Raw genomic sequence first — 21,390 nt, 5'->3', positions numbered from 1 at the left:
AAGGATATGTTGGGAGCCAAATTTCACGAGGCAGTCCATCGCTCGTCGGGCAGTGTGCACTCTTCCGGTTTCTTGGGCGTTGTGGAAGGCGCTGTAGTGAAATCTGTCTCTGCTCTAGTGGTCTGCCTTCCTAATTGTAGGGTGCGACGCGCCTTTTAAGAGGTGTCATCGTTGCTGCTCACCGCGTCCTGACCGACGCCGCTGTGGTCTTGGCGGAAGCGATGGTCGAGCCTGCTATTGAGTTTCGGTCCTTATGTTACAGTTACGTCAGCAAAGCACTCGCTTCTAGCTATCTTCCTGCCGCGGCTGTTGGCATCAGTCGGAACATCACGTGGTACAGTGTATGGAAGTTGATGTTCAATGATACCATGTTGTGGTTCCCGACCCCTTATTGCAATGGCTTTGGTGATGTACTATGCAGCTTCACAATACAATACGTCCACGATGTCAGACTACACATACAGTATCTCCTAGCAGTCGTCAGGCGCATTTGCTGCAGTACAAGAAATGGCTCTTAGCACTATGGGATTCAACATCTCACAAGGGAACCTCCCCATCGCACCCCCCTCAGATTTAGTTATAAGTTGGCAGAGTGGATAGGCCTTGAAAAACTGAACACTGATCAGTCGAGAAAACAGGAAGAAGTTATGTGGAACTATGAAAAAAAATTGCAAAATATACGAACTGAGTAGTCCACGTCCAACTACCTCAAGGGCAATGTGCAGCCAGGAGCGCCGTGGTCCTGTGGTTAGCGCGAGGAGCTCTGGAATGAGAAGTCCTTGGTTCAAGTCTTCCCTCGACTGAAAATTTTAATTTTTTGTTTTCAGACAATTGTTATCTGTCCGTCTGTCCGTCCGATGCGATCACTTTTTTGGGAGTGATAATCACATCCACAAGAAAACCTAAATCGGGCAAGGTAGAAGAATCTTTTTATCCATTCGCCAAGTGTACAAGTTAGGTGGGTCGACAACATATTACTGTCGTGTGACGCACATGCCGTCAACAGTATCGTATAGAATATATCAGACGTGTTTTCCTGTGGAGGAATCGGTTGACCTATGACCTTGCGATGAAATGTTTTCAGTTCCCATTGGAGAGGCACGTCCTTTCGTCTACTAGTCGCACGGTTTTGCGGTGCGGTCGCAAAACACAGACACTAAACTTTTTACAGTGAACAGAGACGTCAATGAAAGAACGGACAGATCATAACTTTGCGAAAATAAAGAAAGTAAATTTTTCACTCAGGGGAGGACTTGAACCATGGACCTCTCATTCGGCAGCTGCTCACGCTAACCACAGGACCACGGCGCTCCTGACTGCACATCACCCTTGAAGTTGCATATGTTGCACGTGGACTACTCAGTTCGTATATTTTGCTTATTTTTTTCATAGTTCCACACAACTTCTTCCTGTTTTCTCGATTGATCTGTGTTAAGTTTTTCAAGGCCTATCCACTGTTCCAACTTATAGCTAAATCTGAGGGGGGTGCGATGGGGAGGTTCCCTTGTCAGGTCGTCAGTCCCCTAGAACTTAGAACTAGTTAAACCTAACCAACCTAAGGACATCACACACATCCATGCCCGAGGCAGGATTCGAACCTGCTACCGTAGCAGCAGCGCGGTTCCGGACTGGAGCGCCTAGAACCGCTCGGCAACCACGGCCGGCTTTACTCCTGTGTTTCAGCAGATAGTTGCAATTTCGTTTTCACATTGTGTAGCTGGAATCAGCACAAACAAATTGTGCTCATCACGTCATTCATGCGATGCCCGGTGTCGACGGACAGCGTCAGTTTGTTTCCCGTTACAAACAAAATTATTTTTAAAACAAAATTTTAGGCACCCATTGGACAGAGCTGTCCAGGATTAGTCTAGTTTCATCTTGTTTTCTCGATATGCATTAACAGGGGTAGTAAAACAAGAAGTGTAAATAGCAACCCCTCAGCGACTCAGCAGCTCTGCATGCTTGGCGGTAGCAGTCGACGCGGGCCGGGGCAGTACTGTCGCTGGTGGAGTGCTGGATATTCTTCGATTTTTACTGTCGCAGTAGTTCCTAATCCTTTTTACTTGGCGCTCCCATTTACAACCCCAGAATACCTCATGCTATCTATGTTTATTTATTTAATTAATTTATTTATTTTGCTTATTTCGAAAAACTTCATTTGACAATAATCTGCAATCCAAACTTTTTTTAAAAGAGTGTTATGAAATGTAGGGTAATACAAAAGTATGATGTTTCAAAGGACTCAGTAGCCGAAATTTGAATGTCTGTCTTACTCAAATACCAAATAATATTGTTTTCACTTGAAGAACACATTTCACATCTAACACTATTTTAAGCGATGAAAGTCACAAGAAAAATTCAGTACATCAATTACACGGTTGAAATAGTTTTTCTCTAAGCAGCTACTGAACGTCTGGTTTAAAAGTAAGCAAAGCACATTTAAGGTCACTTTCCACGTTAAGACGACTACAGTATTTTGTTTTCTTGATGGTTTGTGGCGAGAATCCAGTCTCAAGTAGGTACGTAAGAGGACTGCAAGGCTTTCGTTACAACTCCTGGATAAACTGGAAGGAAGCTGGCACAAAATTTTTCCAACCACATTTATTGAAGCTCTTCTTTGATACTTGCAATCACGATTCAGGTCAGTCGCATCCTCTTTTATTTCATCAGGAAGTGCACGCACGTCAACGTCTCACCAATAGTATAGGTTTCTTTTTTTCTGCATTTAAGAGAGATAGTTCATATGGTGTTTCAATAACTTTTTCATATTCCAGCTGAAAGACCCCAGCAGATGTCAGTTCCATTCAGTTTAAAGAATTCAGTTTTCCAACAAAAAATGCTTTCGGTTTATTTCTCAACATCGAGTGAGCTTTTGCGAGACGATTTTCCAGACGCACAGGCCGGAATGAGTCATTACTCAGGGATTATGACACGCAACACAGTGTGGCAGTTGTACATTGTCATTTGCAACTAACGAGAATCCATATTTAATATATTCTTCGTTATGCCATCTTTCTTTAACAGACATATTTTTCTCTGCATATCCGGTGGACCACGCTTCAGTTCCATCCAATACTGTGTTCCAGTCGTACACTTTCACCAACTTCCTCTTCACTTTCACGTCAGTATCTGATACCAGCAGTCTTATTTTATTGAAGAAATCTTTCATCACTGGTGTCTGTCTACTAGAGCTATCTCCCTTGTTTCGGCCGTCTTGTGATATCAGGCTTTCTACATCAGGTGCATTCTTTCGGTTCTTCCATTAGTTCGACGTTCACAGTCTTGATATTAAGCAAGTTGTTATTGTCCTTTCTGATGCTTATCAATACTCGGTGGAGTCGGCTATCGACTCCACCGCTGGCCAGATCGCTCACAGAGATTGGCAGCCTAAGCCATGTGAGCTGCCGCCAATCCGCTTCCTCTGAGGGGGAGAATCTTCAATGCAGCGCCCCATCGGAAGGTTTGGAAAGGTAAGGACCGGCCAACTCGTGAGGAGTCTTGTTTCAGTCTTAGGGTCGTCCGCTCGCAGTCACCATGGCCTGCTAATCAGTCATCGTTACTTGGACTTTTGTGACGTTCACCTGAACCGTTCAGATTTGAATTGCTTTAATGGACACCTTTCTTGTAATATATAGGGGGCGTTCAAAAAGAAATGAGGCGGAGGCATAATTACGGAAACCAGTTGCTGTATGTTAGAAGTATTGACCCTGGCTGTTGAGACACTTCTTCCACTGTGACACACAGCGGTGAATGGCTGTCTCATAAAATTCCCGGGGCTCTGATGTTAACCAGTTCGGCACGTACAGCTGGACGTCGTCGTCCGAGGTGAATCGGTTGCCCCTCGGAGCCTTTTTAAGGGGATCAAAAAGGGTTTAGTCACAGGGAGAGAGGTCCGGATTGTATGGAGGGTGGCCGAGAACCTCCCATTTGAATTTCTGTAGGAGTGCTGCGACTGTGTTGGCCGTATGAGGCTTTGCATTATGGTGGTCAAGCTTTGTGAGTAACGCTGGGCATTCACAGTTGTCCCGTGCTACAGAAAGTGAATCAGAAGGGGGCCGTCTTGGTCAAAGAAGAACGTCAGCATAGCATTTCATGCATTCGTGTGGACGGCGAAGTCCAGCTGTACGTGCGGAACTGGTTAACATCACAACCCCGGGAATTTTATGAGACAGCCATTCACCGCCTTGTGTCACTGTGGGACAAGTGTCTCAACAGTCAGGGTCAGTACTTCTAACATGTAGGTACTACTTTCTGTAATTATGCCTTCGGCTCGTTTCTTTTTGGACGCCCCTTATTTCCGAACGCTATGTCTAATCAAAGTTAAGTAATATCAAACTCTGGCTTACTAAGGGTCGTTCGTCTCATCGTTATTTTGTGTTCGAGTGCCGCCTCACCCTCATTACTTACGCCTGGGACGACACAACACACCCTGCCTTTGGTATGCTTCTGTATGCTTTCCTTTCAACCGACTGTCTATGCATTTCTTACAAGCAGGCAGAAGAGCTATGTTGTCATTGTACTGTCCATTAAAGATAAGGTGTCTTTGAAGTTTTTTTATACTTAGTGTCACAATTTCATTCCTATAATAATATTATGTCACTGTGACTTAACTATTTATTCCTATTCATTGGTCGTCTACGCGTAGAAGCACATACTGTAGCACTAATGAAGTAATTGGGCTGCAGAGTTTAGGAACAATCGTAATCTCACACGCTTTGCGATGTGAACTCAACAGTCATCTCCCCCACTCGCTTTTACTCAACAAGTGTGCACCCAACGTACGGTGCTTTGCGAAAGGCCCCGTACCTTGCCATTTCCTATTCTGTTCCACAAACGAATAGAGCGAGGAAAACACGACTGGCTGTATGCTTCCGTATGAGCCCTAATTTCCCGTCTCTTATCTTCGTGGTCCAGCCTAGCGATTCTGTGACTGGAATCCTGTTCAGTGTGAATGCGGTTCACATCAGTGTTCTTCTATTTGTATTTGGATGTTTTGCAATGTCTCTAAATCACAACAGGAGAATACCAGAAACATACCTGCTACAAACAATAATTATTTATTTTTCAATTCGACCTACAGTTCTAGGGCTATTGGTGACGAAATCGTAGGGAAATAACAATTGTTTTCAGTCTCTTCTTTTCAGAACTTTATGCACATCACACTTCGACTGTATCTCTGGGGTCCCTAAACAGCTCCATGAATTCCCTTTTGCATCCACCGTAAACAGCACATTTACTTTCTAGAGACTAAAACTTTTTTTAAGCCGTTACACATCTTCGACAGTGTAGAAAAAGTAATCAGTGCTCCAACTGCAATTATAGGTGTAATTATAACTTCATTTCTGGCGGGATAACATTATTTCAGTTTCCTAAAGGAATTAAGTAATGTTACTGTAAAACAATGTGCATATTTGACACGAAATATTAATCCGGTCAAAGAAGATTACAGAAATCGCGTATGGGTTTGTGGCAGGAATGAACACGCTGTTTATATGTGGAGGGTGTGTGTGTCGTCCTTTGAATAAATTAGGTTAACTAGTGCGTAATCTTAGGGACCGATGACCTCAGCAGTTTGGTCCCATAAGTTCTTACCACAAATTTGAAATTTATGTGTGGAAATCACGACAAACATACATTAGGGTAGACAGAAACGGATTTGAAACTTATTGTTACCATGTGTGTGTCATGCTTGGTAACATAGGTTTTCGCATAAAAATGCGGGGAATTTGGCAAACTGTAAAGTCCGACATTTGTGACACTGCGCAAGATGCGCTTCGTTACTCGCTGTCCTCGTGGCAAAGCGGGGTAAACTAGTGACTCTGTGTCTGCCGCTTTGGACTTCCAATTTAGCACATTCCTTGCTTCAGTCTGTGAAATTGTTCGCTGCAAAATTAACGAGCATTATGAGACTGTATCTGTCTTTACAGGGGCTCTATATCTTCATTAGACATTCAATACATAAAAAGTATCTGCTTCGTTACCTAAGTAGACAGAGATAGAAGCATTAGCCATGTAGGAAAATACTTACTTCTTGTGTACTATCATTAAACGGAAATGTTGTACGATATGTCCCAAATCTTTTGGATCAAAGTAATGAAGGTGCTAGGGGATAATTTACCCACAAGATGAATACCACAGCCCGAACAGCTAAAATCGAATAAAAGAATTTCAAGAGGACGATATACGTCTGTTATAACACCCATCATGTTAACTTAGTTGTGAAGTTACGTATTTCTGTACAATCGATGTTTATAAATTAACGACTCTAAAGACATCATAAGCTCAAGTTGATAAGGAACAAATACACTCCTGGAAATGGAAAAAAGAACACATTGACACCGGTGTGTCAGACCCATCATACTTGCTCCGGACACTGCGAGAGGGCTGTACAAGCAATGATCACACGCACGGCACAGCGGACACACCAGGAACCGCGGTGTTGGCCGTCGAATGGCGCTAGCTGCGCAGCATTTGTGCACCGCCGCCGTCAGTGTCAGCCAGTTTGCCGTGGCATACGGAGCTCCATCGCAGTCTTTAACACTGGTAGCATGCCGCGACAGCGTGGACGTGAACCGTATGTGCAGTTGACGGACTTTGAGCGAGGGCGTATAGTGGGCATGCGGGAGGCCGGGTGGACGTACCGCCGAATTGCTCAACACGTGGGGCGTGAGGTCTCCACAGTACATCGATGTTGTCGCCAGTGGTCGGCGGAAGGTGCACGTGCCCGTCGACCTGGGACCGGACCGCAGCGACGCACGGATGCACACCAAGACCGTAGGATCCTACGCAGTGCCGTAGGGGACCGCACCGCCACTTCCCAGCAAATTAGGGACACTGTTGCTCCTGGGGTATCGGCGAGGACCATTCGCAACCGTCTCCATGAAGCTGGGCTACGCTCCCGCACACCGTTAGGCCGTCTTCCGCTCACGCCCCAACATCGTGCAGCCCGCCTCCAGTGGTGTCGCGACAGGCGTGAATGGAGGGACGAATGGAGACGTGTCGTCTTCAGCGATGAGAGTCGCTTCTGCCTTGGTGCCAATGATGGTCGTATGCGTGTTTGGCGCCGTGCAGGTGAGCGCCACAATCAGGACTGCATACGACCGAGTCACACAGGGCCAACACCCGGCATCATGGTGTGGGGAGCGATCTCCTACACTGGCCGTACACCACTGGTGATCGTCGAGGGGACACTGAATAGTGCACGGTACATCCAAACCGTCATCGAACCCATCGTTCTACCATTCCTAGACGGGCAAGGGAACTTGCTGTTCCAACAGGACAATGCACGTCCGCATGTATCCCGTGCCACCCAACGTGCTCTAGAAGGTGTAAGTCAACTACCCTGGCCAGCAAGATCTCCGGATCTGTCCCCCATTGAGCATGTTTGGGACTGGATGAAGCGTCGTCTCACGCGGTCTGCACGTCCAGCACGAACGCTGGTCCAATTGAGGCGCCAGGTGGAAATGGCATGGCAAGCCGTTCCACAGGACTACATCCAGCATCTCTACGATCGTCTCCATGGGAGAATAGCAGCCTGCATTGCTGCGAAAGGTGGATATACAATGTACTAGTGCCGACATTGTGCATGCTCTGTTGCCTGTGTCTATGTGCCTGTGGTTCTGTCAGTGTGGTCATGTGATGTATCTGACCCCAGGAATGTGTCAATAAAGTTTCCCCTTCCTGGGACAATGAATTCACGGTGTTCTTATTTCAATTTCCAGGAGTGTACATTGTAAAAGACAGTTGTGACGAGCAGAGTCACAAGAATCGTATACGAGGTGATATTTCGCAAAAAGCTGAAAATTTGTTCGAAATAATTTACAGGGTATTCAGAAACAGTCTTGAAAGCTTGTAATAGCGTTTTCCTGGAGTTTGCACTGAGAAAGAAATGTTCAGAAAAAAACTGGGTATTTAGCATTCAAGGTAGCCGATCAGGTAGTCGCGTGAGCAGATTCAAATAGCCCGCCACAGACAGTGTCACCAAATGTGTTCTCTCTTTGGTTTCCTCAAACCAAACAAACATAGCTTTTGCTCACCTACCAACGGCACATTTTAGCTGGTTATGTGCATTTTAAAAAGTCGTAACTCACGGACCCACATATATCGGTGCACTGCCGCATTTTAGCGAGTGCAAATGCTTGAATTTACGTGTGCAACGACCTGATTGGCTAACTTCAATGCTAAGGAACTCGGAAACGGCGTATGTATCGAATCTGTTTCTTAACAGTTGCTTCTCAGCAGAATCGTCCCTGCAAGACCCTTACAAACTTTGCAGACTGTTTCTAACAACCGCATGTTAACGAATGCAGTGCTTACAGAGTTTGATCTCATAATATAGAAGAGCCTTTGCTGTTGTATGTTCTTCCCTTATTTGTCGTCGAAGTGCAGATTTAGAGTTTAAGTTGAGTGGTTAAGATACGTCGCAATGGAGCAACTCTTGGAAAAGGTCTGAGTCATGTTCCATATTGGACTACCACAGTGCGGGTATGCCAGAAATGATGTAATGTGTCCACATTTTGCCCTTGTCGAGTGGGCATACTGTTCCACGTTTTTTAATTATTTTTCTCAAAGACTTCATTTGCACTTTGATGACGAATAATAGAATAATGTACGACAACACAGCACCTCTACTTTGGAAATATGATTCTGTATGTAATGTACGTATGTTAACACATGTTGCTTCAAGCAAATCTTAAACTTAGTGCCAAATAATATCTCATTTACGATTCTTGTGAGTCTGCTGGTTATAACTGTCTATTGCACGGTGTTGTTCTATCAGGAGCTTATGTTTCTATAATCTATAGAGTCGAGAAACTTGAAACAAGTATTGTACACAATGCTGAGTTTTACAGGTAAATGACCTTGATACGTGGAAAAACAAACACTTCTCCGTAATTTAAAACAATTTTCATTCGGGTTTACCTGGGGCTCTTCAGATGTGAGTACTTTGGATGTACTAAACTAACAGTCAGAAATGAATATTTATGTTTTTGCTGACGTTAAAACTCCTGTCTTACAGAAACATTTTAAATTCATAGCAGCTGTTCAAACCAACGGCTGTGCGTCTCTGAACATGTATTATAACGGCGCGTAAAATTTTATGTCTCTTTTACATTAGCTATTTTTCTGTTTTAGAAGGACGCTGGCTTACGAAGACTAGTTCTTCTTCGGTTTTGCTGTGATTTCATGCGCCGACGACGTCATGTAAGAGAAAAATAAGTCTGCGGAAACATCACAACCAATACACTTGTTGTAGCTGGGATTCACAGTCATAAAAATTTTTTTGAAGGACATCATCTTTACGCCAGTGACTGTTATAAGTTTTTATTGCACTGTTGCAATTTCAGCCTTAGGCCATTATCAAGTGTTGATATTACGTTGACATGGCTTAAAGCCATAATGTCAGCACTTCATAATGGCCTAAGGCCGAAACTGCAATAGCGCAATAAAAACTTACAACAGTCACTGGCATAAAAATGATGTCCTTCAAAAAATCACAGCAAATAGTTTGTTATTTTTCAAAGTAGCTCTCCCAACATTGTGGAGGAACTGTTTAATAGTCTACAGACATAAATCACACATTCACTGCTCTTTCAGGACGTCACTACCACTTTATTATTCATTAATGCTCACTGATTCTTAATCTCAAAGTATTTGGATTAATATCCTATATCGTTCTTTTAATTTTGACTATAAGCGTGAGGGTTAAGGAATTCTGTATCATTATAGTTATTACTTTTTATTTTTAAAAAATACAAGATTACATTGAAATGTTGCATGTTAGTAGGTTAGTTGCAACCGGTAAACCCTCGATTCCTTAAAGAATCAAACTCCCTCGCGTAAAACAGCTTCAACCGCCAAATGAGTTTACAAATCAGTTCATCTGTTAAATTGTGACACTAAGTGTATAAGTGAGAGGAATTTTAGAAATGATTTGAAATTATCTGTTAAATATGCTGGAAGTCGCTAAGTACGCTCTTGACAACAATGGATGAGTATAGCCTGGGTAATTTGCGCTCCCTTCTAAGCAAAAGCTAGTTTTGCACGAATTTAAATTTTTATATAGCCATATCTCCTGAACCATGTGTCGTGCAGGCACTCTCGGTGTGTGTGCGAATACTGTCTGAATAGAACTGGAAACAAAGAAATAACAAATTGAAACGCCATATTTGATGCGGCCATTTCACTGCATGAACCGAGAAAATGTAGTAGGAGGTCGACCTCCTTTCCTCCATCATTTTGTTGGTGAAGGGTCAGTGGACAGAGTCTCTTTAAAGTCTGAAAGTACGTGTTATGTTTGCTGCAAATCACCAAGTGCTCTCATTCTCAAATACTGGGTAATTAAAGTGTGGAAGTTTTCGTGCGATGAGTTACGCTATTTCTAGAAATTTACACTGTCTGTAAGTGTAAAACTTACCTTACTGTGTTAAACCTTCAACATAAGACGATGCCTCTTAGTGAGTAGATTATTTTAGCGTTTGAAATTTGATTAACAATTACATGAAATACTGAAAACTTGTTGTCCGTGGAAGAAGTGAGATAGGCAACCTGCAACTGCAAATGGATGCAATGAACCAGATTAGGCGTTTGGTAATGTAGATTTTATCCATAGAGTCTTGTAGAAACAAAGATAAAATGACTCATGTATCTCACCTTTCTGATTGGAAAACGGAAGTCTTAACACATGACTTAAATACCACATTTATAAATTGTCTTCAGGGAAATAGTACATCAGGCTATTTACAGTCAAATGAACTTTGCAATATAAGTATTTGCACTTTTCTTCTGAGATACTATCCCATAACTGTGTCGATGATTGTGGTAATTTGTCACCGGAAACCTGTTCGAACAGTGCATTAGGAAATACTTCATAAAATACTGAAAGTGTTCACGTCACTTTAATATTAAATATTTGTTTTGCGAAGCTCACACTTTTCTTTCAGGTAAGTTTTGGAAAAAAATTCTCACTTATTCCTTTTTCAGACGCTTGATAGACGACTGTGTTGATATCCTTATTGTAATTCTTTAATTATTTTGAACTGTCAATCACGAGTAGATATGTGTTATGCCGTAACCATCACACACCAGGAATTTACGTTTTCACCTTTTCCTGACTGAGCCGACCTAGATCAGCCTGATAAATCAATCTCCATGAAGTGCGCTTTAGCGCGAGCTGCATCAGCGCTTAGAAGTGCGCTTTAGCGCGAGCTGCATCAGCGCTTAAGCGCAACAAACTTCAAAATGTGATCTGCGCAATGAGGGAAAGTTGAAGATGTCGTCACGGAAATGTTGGTGCAGGTAAATTCTGCGTGCGGAAGGTTGTGATTCACTTAAGCAGAACCTGTTTAATGATTCAGAACTGTGTTTTCAGCATTAATACTTGACGCTGCTCTGTAGACATGTAATGCATTCTTAAGGTTGCCAAGGCAGCGAGCTGAATGTTTAAGGGCGCCTCACCTTCTTAACTGTCTCTCAATTATTAACGACGAACTCGGGGTAGTTTTCGCGCAGGATTTCACAAGCCGACGGCGAGGGAAAGCCGGGGGACCTCTCTGGCGGCACGCATCAATAAAACACAGACAAATCTTCACAGGGCTCCTCGGAGATTTTTCCCACATTGATCCCTCAAAAGAAGTTAGTGAAGAAAGTGTTTTGTGAAACAAATGACAGCCCAATTCTGCTCTTTGGGACACGAACAAAAGAAATTCCCATTCGGAATATTTTCTCGTGAATTTACAATTTTGGCATTTACTTTCCTCTGTTCAGAAACCTGCCGAACGCCTTGGTCGGGAACGTGAATTGGATCTAATAAAAAGTATTCTTCAGAGAATATTGTCTCAATAAAAACAAACTGGCCTGGGGTATGTAACCATACAACCAATGGACACTGTTTTCTTAATGTCAAGTATCAACTACATATTCTATTCTCATTTCCTTATGAAATAGTAGGTGATAACTGAAGAAAACATATAATTCTCAGCTACATGTGATCAGCTGACAACTTCACCTGTAATAAGGACATAACATTATTTTCTAACGTCTATCTTAAAGGCAATGAATTATAATACGTATTTTCCCTTGTATTTCCTGTGTAGAATCGCCAGTGGCCTGAAAGATGTTTAATTTTAGTAAAAAAATATTTAGCTACGTTCATTTAAACCATTTTTAACTGTGTTTACCCCCCATGAACCATGGACCTTGCCGTTGGTGGGGAGGCTTGCGTGCCTCAGCGATACAGATGGCCGTACCGTAGGTGCAACCACAACGGAGGGGTATCTGTTGAGAGGCCAGACAAACATGTGGTTCCTGAAGAGGGGCAGCAGCCTTTTCAGTAGTTGCAGGGGCAACAGTCTGGATGATTGACTGATCTGGCCTTGTAACATTAACCAAAACGGCCTTGCTGTGCTGGTACTGCGAACGGCTGAAAGCAAGGGGAAACTACAGCCGTAATTTTTCCCGAGGACATGCAGCTTTACTGTATGATTAAATGATGATGGCGTCCTCTTGGGTAAAATATTCCGGAAGTAAAATAGTCCCCCATTCGGATCTCCGGGTGGGGACTACTCAAGAGGACGTCGTTATCAGGAGAAAGAAAACTGGCATTCTACGGATCGGAGCGTGGAATGACAGATCCCTTAATCGGGCAGGTAGGTTAGAAAATTTAAAAAGGGAAATGGATAGGTTAAAGTTAGATATAGTGGGAATTAGTGAAGTTCGGTGGCAGGAGGAACAAGACTTTCGGTCAGGTGATTACAGGGTTATAAATACAAAATCAAATAGGGGTAATGCAGGAGTAGGTTTAATAATGAATAAAAAAATAGGGGTGCGGGTTAGCTACTACAAACAGCATAGTGAACGCATTATTGTAGCCAAGATAGACACGAAGCCCATGCCTACTACAGTAGTACAAGTTTATATGCCAACTAGCTCTGCAGATGATGAAGAAATTGGTGAAATGTATGACGAGATAAAAGAAATTATTCAGGTAGTGAAGGGAGACGAAAATTTAATAGTCATGGGTTACTGGAATTCGTCAGTAGGAAAAGGGAGAGAAGGAAACATAGTAGGTGAATATGGATTGGGGGGAAGAAATGAAAGAGGAAGCCGCCTTGTAGAATTTTGCACAGAGCATAACTTAATCATAGCTAACACTTGGTTCAAGAATCATAAAAGAAGGTTGTATACCTGGAAGAATCCTGGAGATACTAAAAGGTATCAGATAGATTATATAATGGTAAGACAGAGATTTAGGAACCAGGTTTTAAATTGTAAGACATTTCCAGGGGCAGATGTGGATTCTGACCACAATCTATTGGTTATGAACTGCAGATTGAAACTGAAGAAACCGCAAAAAGGTGGGAATTTAAGGAGATGGGACCTGGATAAACTGAAAGAACGAGAGGTTGTAGAGAGTTTCAGGGAGAGCATAAGGGAACAACTGACAGGAATGGGGGAAAGAAATACAGTAGAAGAAGAATGGGTAGCTCTGAGGGATGAAGTAGTGAAGGCAGCAGAGGATCAAGTAGGTAAAAAGACGAGGGCTAATAGAAATCCTTGGGTAAAAGAAGAAATATTGAATTTAATTGATGAAAGGAGAAAATATAAAAATGCAGTAAATGAAGCAGGCAAAAAGGAATACGAACGTCTCAAAAATGAGATCGACAGGAAGTGCAAAATGGCTAAGCAGGGATGGCTAGAGGACAAATGTGAGGATATAGAGGCTTGTCTCACTAGGGGTAAGATAGATACTGCCTACAGGAAAATTAAGGAGACCTTTGGAGAGAAGAGAACCACTTGTATGAATATCAAGAGCTCAGATGGCAACCCAGTTCTAAGCAAAGACGGGAAGGCAGAAAGGTGGAAGGAGTATATAGAGGGTTTATACAAGGGCGATGTACTTGAGGACAATATTATGGAAAAGGAAGAGGATGTAGATGAAGATGAAATGGGAGATAAGATACTGCGTGAAGAGTTTGACAGAGCACTGAAAGACCTGAGTCGAAACAAGGCCCCAGGAGTAGACAACATTCCATTAGATCTACTGATGGCCTTGGGAGAGCCAGTCATGACAAAACTCTACCATCTGGTTAGCAAGATGTATGAGACAGGCGAAATACCCACAGACTTCAAGAAGAATATAATAATTCCAATCCGAAAGAAAGCAGGTGTTGACAGATGTGAAAATTACCGAACTATCAGTTTAATAAGTCACAGTTGCAAAATACTAACGCGAATTCTTTACAGACGAATGGAAAAACTGGTAGAAGCGGATCTCGGGGAAGATCAGTTTGGATTCCGTAGAAATGTTGGAACACGTGAGGCAATACTAACCTTACGACTTATCTTAGAAGAAAGATTAAGAAAAGGCAAACCTACGTTTCTAGCATTTGTAGACTTAGATAAAGCTTTTGACAACGTTAACTGGAATACTCTCTTTCAAATTCTGAAGGTGGCAGGGGTAAAATACAGGAAGCGAAAGGCTATTTAGAATTTGTACAGAAACCAGATGGCAGTTATAAGAGTCGAGGAGCATGAAAGGGAAGCAGTGGTTGGGAAAGGAGTGAGACAGGGTTGTAGACTCTCCCTGATGTTATTCAATCTGTATATTGAGCAAGCAGTAAAGGAAACAAAAGAAAAATTCGGAGTAGGTATTAAAATTCATGGAGAAGAAGTAAAAACTTTGAGGTTCGCCGATGACATTGTAATTCTGTCAGAGACAGCAAAGGACTTGGAAGAGCAGTTGAACGGAATGGACAGTGTCGTGAAAGGAGGATATAAGATGAACATCAACAAAAGCAAAACGAGGATAATGGAATGTAGTCAAATTAAATCGGGTGATGCTGAGGGGATTAGATTAAGAAATGAGACACTTAAAGTAGTAAAGGAGTTTTGCTATTTAGGGAGTAAAATAACTGATGATGGTCGAAGTAGAGAGGATATAAAATGTAGAATGGCAATGGCAAGGAAATCGTTCCTGAAGAAGAGAAATTTGTTAACATCGAGTATAGATTTAAGTGTCAGGAAGTCGTTTCTGAAAATATTTGTATGGAGTGTAGACATGTATGGAACTGAAACATGGACGATAACCAGTTTGGACAAGAAGAGAATAGAAGCTTTCGAAATGTGGTGCTACAGAAGAATGCTGAAGATAAGGTGGGTAGATCACGTAACTAATGAGGAGGTATTGAATAGGATTGGGGAGAAGAGAAGTTTGTGGCTCAACTTGACTAGAAGAAGGGATCGGTTGGTAGGGCATGTTTTGAGGCATCAAGGGATCACAAATTTAGCATTGGAGGGCAGCGTGGCGGGTAAAAATCGTAGAGGGAGACCAAGAGATCAATACACTAAGCAGATTGAGAATGATGTAGGTTGCAGTAGGTACTGGGAGATGAAGAAGCTTGCACAGGATAGAGTAGCATGGAGAGCTGCATCAAACCAGTCTCAGGACTGAAGACCACAACAACAACAACAACTGTGTTTATACGTTAACCTCGGTATTCTAGATGCTAGTCCACTACAGAAATTTTCAACTTCTCTCTGGATACGCTACACCAATTAAAAGTAACGCGACAGAATATCGATTATTGGATATTCAAGACATGCGCTTAATCTTTTGAGTTGTGCGAACTAAACAGTACCAGCAATGTGCTTCAACAGTTAGTTACTTTTGCTTAAAGTAAGTGTAAGAATAGCATCGTTAGTCAGTCGTTCCCACTTTTCCCGCAGGAAACAGATTTTCTTTAGTAACAGACATATGCAAAGCAGATTTTGGTGTAAAATATGCCTTTGTCGTGTCCTGAAGGATGCACATGCTGCACCGTAAATTGGCGGAATGATGGCAACCAGGACAGCCTTTGAGAAACACTCTCGAGATCGCAAATAAAATGAAAAAGTCATTAGATCATATGAAACGATATACGAGCAAATCATCGCATCTTATTTTTCATAACATACACTCCTGGAAATGGAAAAAAGAACACATTGACACCGGTGTGTCAGACCCACCATACTTGCTCCGGACACTGCGAGAGGGCTGTACAAGCAATGATCACACGCACGGCACAGCGGACACACCAGGAACCGCGGTGTCGGCCGTCGAATGGCGCTAGCTGCGCAGCATTTGTGCACCGCCGCCGTCAGTGTCAGCCAGTTTGCCGTGGCATACGGAGCTCCATCGCAGTCTTTAACACTGGTAGCATGCCGCGACAGCGTGGACGTGAACCGTATGTGCAGTTGACGGACTTTGAGCGAGGGCGTATAGTGGGCATGCGGGAGGCCGGGTGGACGTACCGCCGAATTGCTCAACACGTGGGGCGTGAGGTCTCCACAGTACATCGATGTTGTCGCCAGTGGTCGGCGGAGGGTCACGTGCCCGTCGACCTGGGACCGGACCGCAGCGACGCACGGATGCACGCCAAGACCGTAGGATCCTACGCAGTGCCGTAGGGGACCGCACCGCCACTTCCCAGCAAATTAGGGACACTGTTGCTCCTGGGGTATCGGCGAGGACCATTCGCAACCGTCTCCATGAAGCTAGGCTACGGTCCCGCACACCGTTAGGCCGTCTTCCGCTCACGCCCCAACATCGTGCAGCCCGCCTCCAGTGGTGTCGCGTCAGGCGTGAATGGAGCGACGAATGGAGACGTGTCGTCTTCAGCGATGAGAGTCGCTTCTGCCTTGGTGCCAATGATGGTCGTATGCGTGTTTGGCGCCGTGCAGGTGAGCGCCACAATCAGGACTGCATACGACCGAGTCACACAGGGCCAACACCCGGCATCATGGTGTGGGGAGCGATCTCCTACACTGGCCGTACACCACTGGTGATCGTCGAGGGGACACTGAATAGTGCACGGTACATCCAAACCGTCATCGAACCCATCGTTCTACCATTCCTAGACCGGCAAGGGAACTTGCTGTTCCAACAGGATAATGCACGTCCGCATGTATCCCGTGCCACCCAACGTGCTCTAGAAGGTGTAAGTCAACTACCCTGGCCAGCAAGATCTCCGGATCTGTCCCCCATTGAGCATGTTTGGGACTGGATGAAGCGTCGTCTCACACGGTCTGCACGTCCAGCACGAACGCTGGTCCAACTGAGGCGCCAGGTGGAAATGGCATGGCAAGCCGTTCCACAGGACTACATCCAGCATCTCTACGATCGTCTCCATGGGAGAAGTGCAGCCTGCATTGCTGCGAAAGGTGGATATACACTGTACTAGTGCCGACATTGTGCATGCTCTGTTGCCTGTGTCTATGTGCCTGTGGTTCTGTCAGTGTGATCATGTGATGTATCTGACCCCAGGAATGTGTCAATAAAGTTTCCCCTTCCTGGGACAATGAATTCACGGTGTTCTTATTTCAATTTCCAGGAGTGTACTATGTTGAGTAGGTATCTGGTTGTGTTGATATCTATAATACGCTCTAATGCAGTGCAGTGTTATGTTTGTGTTGTTGAGACAGATGGGTCAATAAAAACCTGACCATCCAATTTAAAGCATTTTTCCAATGAACTCATTTTCATGAACAGTGCCAAGTTAAGTCACACTAAGAATAAATTTCGGAATCAAACTGACGAACACTCTGGTCATAGGTTCACCACAAACTTTGGTACTCATTCCTCACCAATTTTGGTCTATTGCTCCTACCAACGAGATTCGAACAAGTTACCTCCTTACCAAGGGCCACAGGAGCGTTGCGCGATAGCCATCTCGCTTATACAGCGGGCGACAGTAGCTGTAGTAACAAACAGGGTGACAGAATATGTGAGAGATCATTTAAGCCCAGGAAGCTCGGCAGCTTGTGGAAGCCTCGGATCGTCAAAGACTGAGGATACGACAAAGATAATGATACTTAAGATAAACTATTAAATATGGTACGTGCAGCCCCTGTTGACAGTCTCAACGAACACTTAAGAGTTAATATTTTTTATCACTTTATGTTACTTGTTGAAATGTCACATTTCGCACACAGTTGCTCTACCACGGAGCTGAATTGAGGAATCGAAGTGAAGGGCGCAACGGAGCTAGTGCGGAGGCGTAGAATATCGCAGCTCTCTTCCAATAAGTACTCAGAAAACGTGAGAGAGAGATCATGCACATGCAGAGAGACGGCTTTTAATTTGTTTCTGCTAGAGTGAGAGGTGACTTAGTTCATGTACTTGACTTCTAATACCATCTGTCTCTCCGGTATTTTCCGTTTGCCTCTGCCTAGCTCCCCTTATAGTTTGGTTCTTACCCTGAGCAGACAGCTCTGCTTGTTTATTATTATTTCGACTTCGGGTTAAAATGTCACCGTTTATTTTGAATATCTTTAACTTCTGCACCAACTATTGCTTTCCAGGAGATTGGCATTCGAGTTAAGACTGTTTTCTTGGAGGATCCGAATGCAAACCATGTCACTGCAAGACTCTACGTACGTGTCTCAATCACCCCTGACACAGTCACCCACTCCATGCTGCCCGCAGTCCTCTCTGCGTCCTATACCAAAATGATTAACGATGAAGAGTTTGGATCAGGATGAAAGAAAACACCGACACACGGAAGAATATTGACTGGAACGAAGGGAACATGTTCAGAGTGTCAGTGAGAATACTTCGGTGCACATCCACACCATCTGCTCACGACAGCTATTAGTGGACATTAATATAGGGTGTGTCACCCTTTATCTTTATGAAGGCTTAAAATCTGCTGGCACACGTTTAAGGAGCTGTCTAAATGTCTGTAGAGCAAAAGCTTCAAGAGCCGAATCCAGTTGAGGGAATGATGTGGGATGGAGCGAAGTCGAGGTTCTACCTCAACCCAAAAGTTTTCCTCTGGGAAGGCCAGTCCATTTCCGGAATGTTTTTGCCCACAAATCATTGCCTCACAGATGCTGCTATATGACAAGGTACATTGTGATGCTGACACAAACATTCATCGTCTCCAATCTGTTCCTCTGCTGTAAGAATTACACAATGATGTAGAATGTGTTCATATCTTTCGGCATTGAGCGCTTTTTAATGCCACGTCCTCAATAGTTGACTGTTGGCACTACAAATGGTGACAGGTGAGATTTTCCAGGCTTTCGCTAAACCAAAACACTTCCATCGGATTGCTACAGGATGTAGTGTGATTGATCACTCCATATCACCGGTTTCCAGCTATCCACTGTTCAGTGGTGTCGCTCTTTACACTATCTCAGTTGCCCTTAGCGTTGACTTCTGCCTAATCCCGAAACGTTTCTGCTTATGTATATAGTTCACAGAGTCTCTTTCAAGCTCCTCTTTCCTCTCACAGTCTATCATTTAGCGTGGCCTCCCAATGCAGTCCTCTTCGTTCACATCATCCTTCATCTGACTTTCCACCTTGTTCGTGGTCTTCCAGATGGTCTTCGTCCAAATTGTGTCCATTCTAGGGCTCTTCTCGGAAGTCTTCCTGGTTCCATGCACTCAGCATGGAAAAAAATATTAGCTCATTACTCTCCATAGTTTCATTTAGGGGCTTAATCTGGAGGGTGTTTCGTATTATTTCATAGTCGACTTACTGAGGATTCCTCGCAGAAAGCGCATCTCCCTTGATCGTATTCTTCTCGGCTCTTTCTTTGTCCTAGTCCAATATTTTGATCCATAAGTCAGAATTGGAAGACAGTATGACTTGTACATCATGATCTTTGGTTTGGAAGATATTTTCCAATTGCTAGTTATATCCAATACACAATAATAAAATTTCGAACAATTTTCTATTCTATCCGAAATTTCATCCTTGATGTTTCCTTTCTTAGTCAGTTTACTTCGTAGGTACTTGAAAGCATCTACTTATTTAATAATTTTTGCACTGATAGTTAGATCTTTCATTTTTCAATTTTTCAGCTGAGTATTATTACTTTACTTACTGATAAGTTTGTTTCCATTCCTTCTTCTTCATTCAATCTCTTCCAGGTGTTTAGCTATTCTACCGACTTCTGTTCATTTTCTTCCCCTGTCATCACATCATCTGCATATGTTATGATATCTTTTGTTGACTCTTAGCGAAATTTTGTTTCGATGATGTCCGTGACTATATCAATAAGCACGGGCGAGAGCATACTTCCTTGTCGGGTCCTTCTGTCCGTTATGAACCATTCTTATAATTTGCAGTCTATTGTAACAACACTAACTACTGCGGCTTATGAAGAGCTGCTCTACACTGCACACTGTTCTTTTTAACTCCCTAGGCACAGTCATTGAGTTTGGAGACTGCTGGTAGCACTTTTGGAACTGACTGTTCCCATGCGGCTTTTTGCAACTACTTACGGAAATCATCGAAGCCCCTGTCTGTCAGTAGATGATGCTACCTTGTCTTCGTATGGCTGTGGATGTACCTTCACGTTTCCACTTTACGATCACACGACGAACAGTCTACTTGGGCCCCTTTAGCACGGCGGAAATACCCGTGATGGATTTGTTGATTAGGTGCCCTCCAGTGACTAGTTGTCGTTCAAAGTCAATGAACTCTCCTGACCGATTCACTCTGATTTATCCTTTCTCTGCTGAAAACACAGTACCGGCCGCTCCACGTCTCGCAATATCGAGTGGTTAATTCCGTATTACATGTGAGTGTCCGGATACTGTTGATCAGACAGCGTACGGTCGGGTTACCGCCCCCGGTAGCTGAGTGGTCAGCGCGACAGATTGTCAGTCCTAAGGGCCCGGGTTCGATTCCAGGCTGGGTCGGAGATTTTCTCCGCTCAGGGACTGCGTGTTGTGTTGTCCTCATTATCATCATTTCATCCCCATCGACGCGCAAGTCGCTGAAGTGGCGTCAAATCGAAAGACTTGCACCAGGTGAGCGGTCTACCCGACGGGAGGCCCTTATCACACATTTCCATTTCCCCAGGGAGAACCGCGGCCTTTTATTCTACTCGTACGGCACAAGCCCACTAGTGGTGTAGTGTTTTAGGGTCCCGCGTGTACCACAGGCGGCCCCAGGCTGAAGGGCGTGCAGGCGGCTGCGACAGCCAGTAGGGTGTCCAGCGCTGAGCAGGGCAGGGCACAGCCTCGGAGGATCGATGTGGCCCGCGGGCGCGCGGCCCGCCGACACGGATTGCCTCTCGTGTCCGGCGTTTACACAGCGCGCGACCCGCCACCGGCCTCTGCCCTGATCCGATCCGCCTGCCTGCGATCCCGCCGGGCAGCGAGGAGGCGGCCACATTCTGCGACACCCCTCTCTCTCATTCTCGCTCTCTCTCTCTCTCTCTCTCTCTTTCTCTGCTGCCTGTGAGGTAGCGGTCTGTTGCTCAAACTGAAGGGCGCAATGAGTGTAGAATGTTGGTGCACTAACACGTCTAGCATGGAATGAGATTTTCACTCTGCAGCCGAGTGTGCGCTGATATGAAACTTCCTGGCAGATTAAAACTGTGTGCCGGACCGAGACT

This window comes from Schistocerca nitens, chromosome 2 (genome assembly GCF_023898315.1).
Source record: "Schistocerca nitens isolate TAMUIC-IGC-003100 chromosome 2, iqSchNite1.1, whole genome shotgun sequence".
Classification (NCBI taxonomy): domain Eukaryota; kingdom Metazoa; phylum Arthropoda; class Insecta; order Orthoptera; family Acrididae; genus Schistocerca; species Schistocerca nitens.
This window is presented reverse-complemented; position numbering follows the sequence as displayed.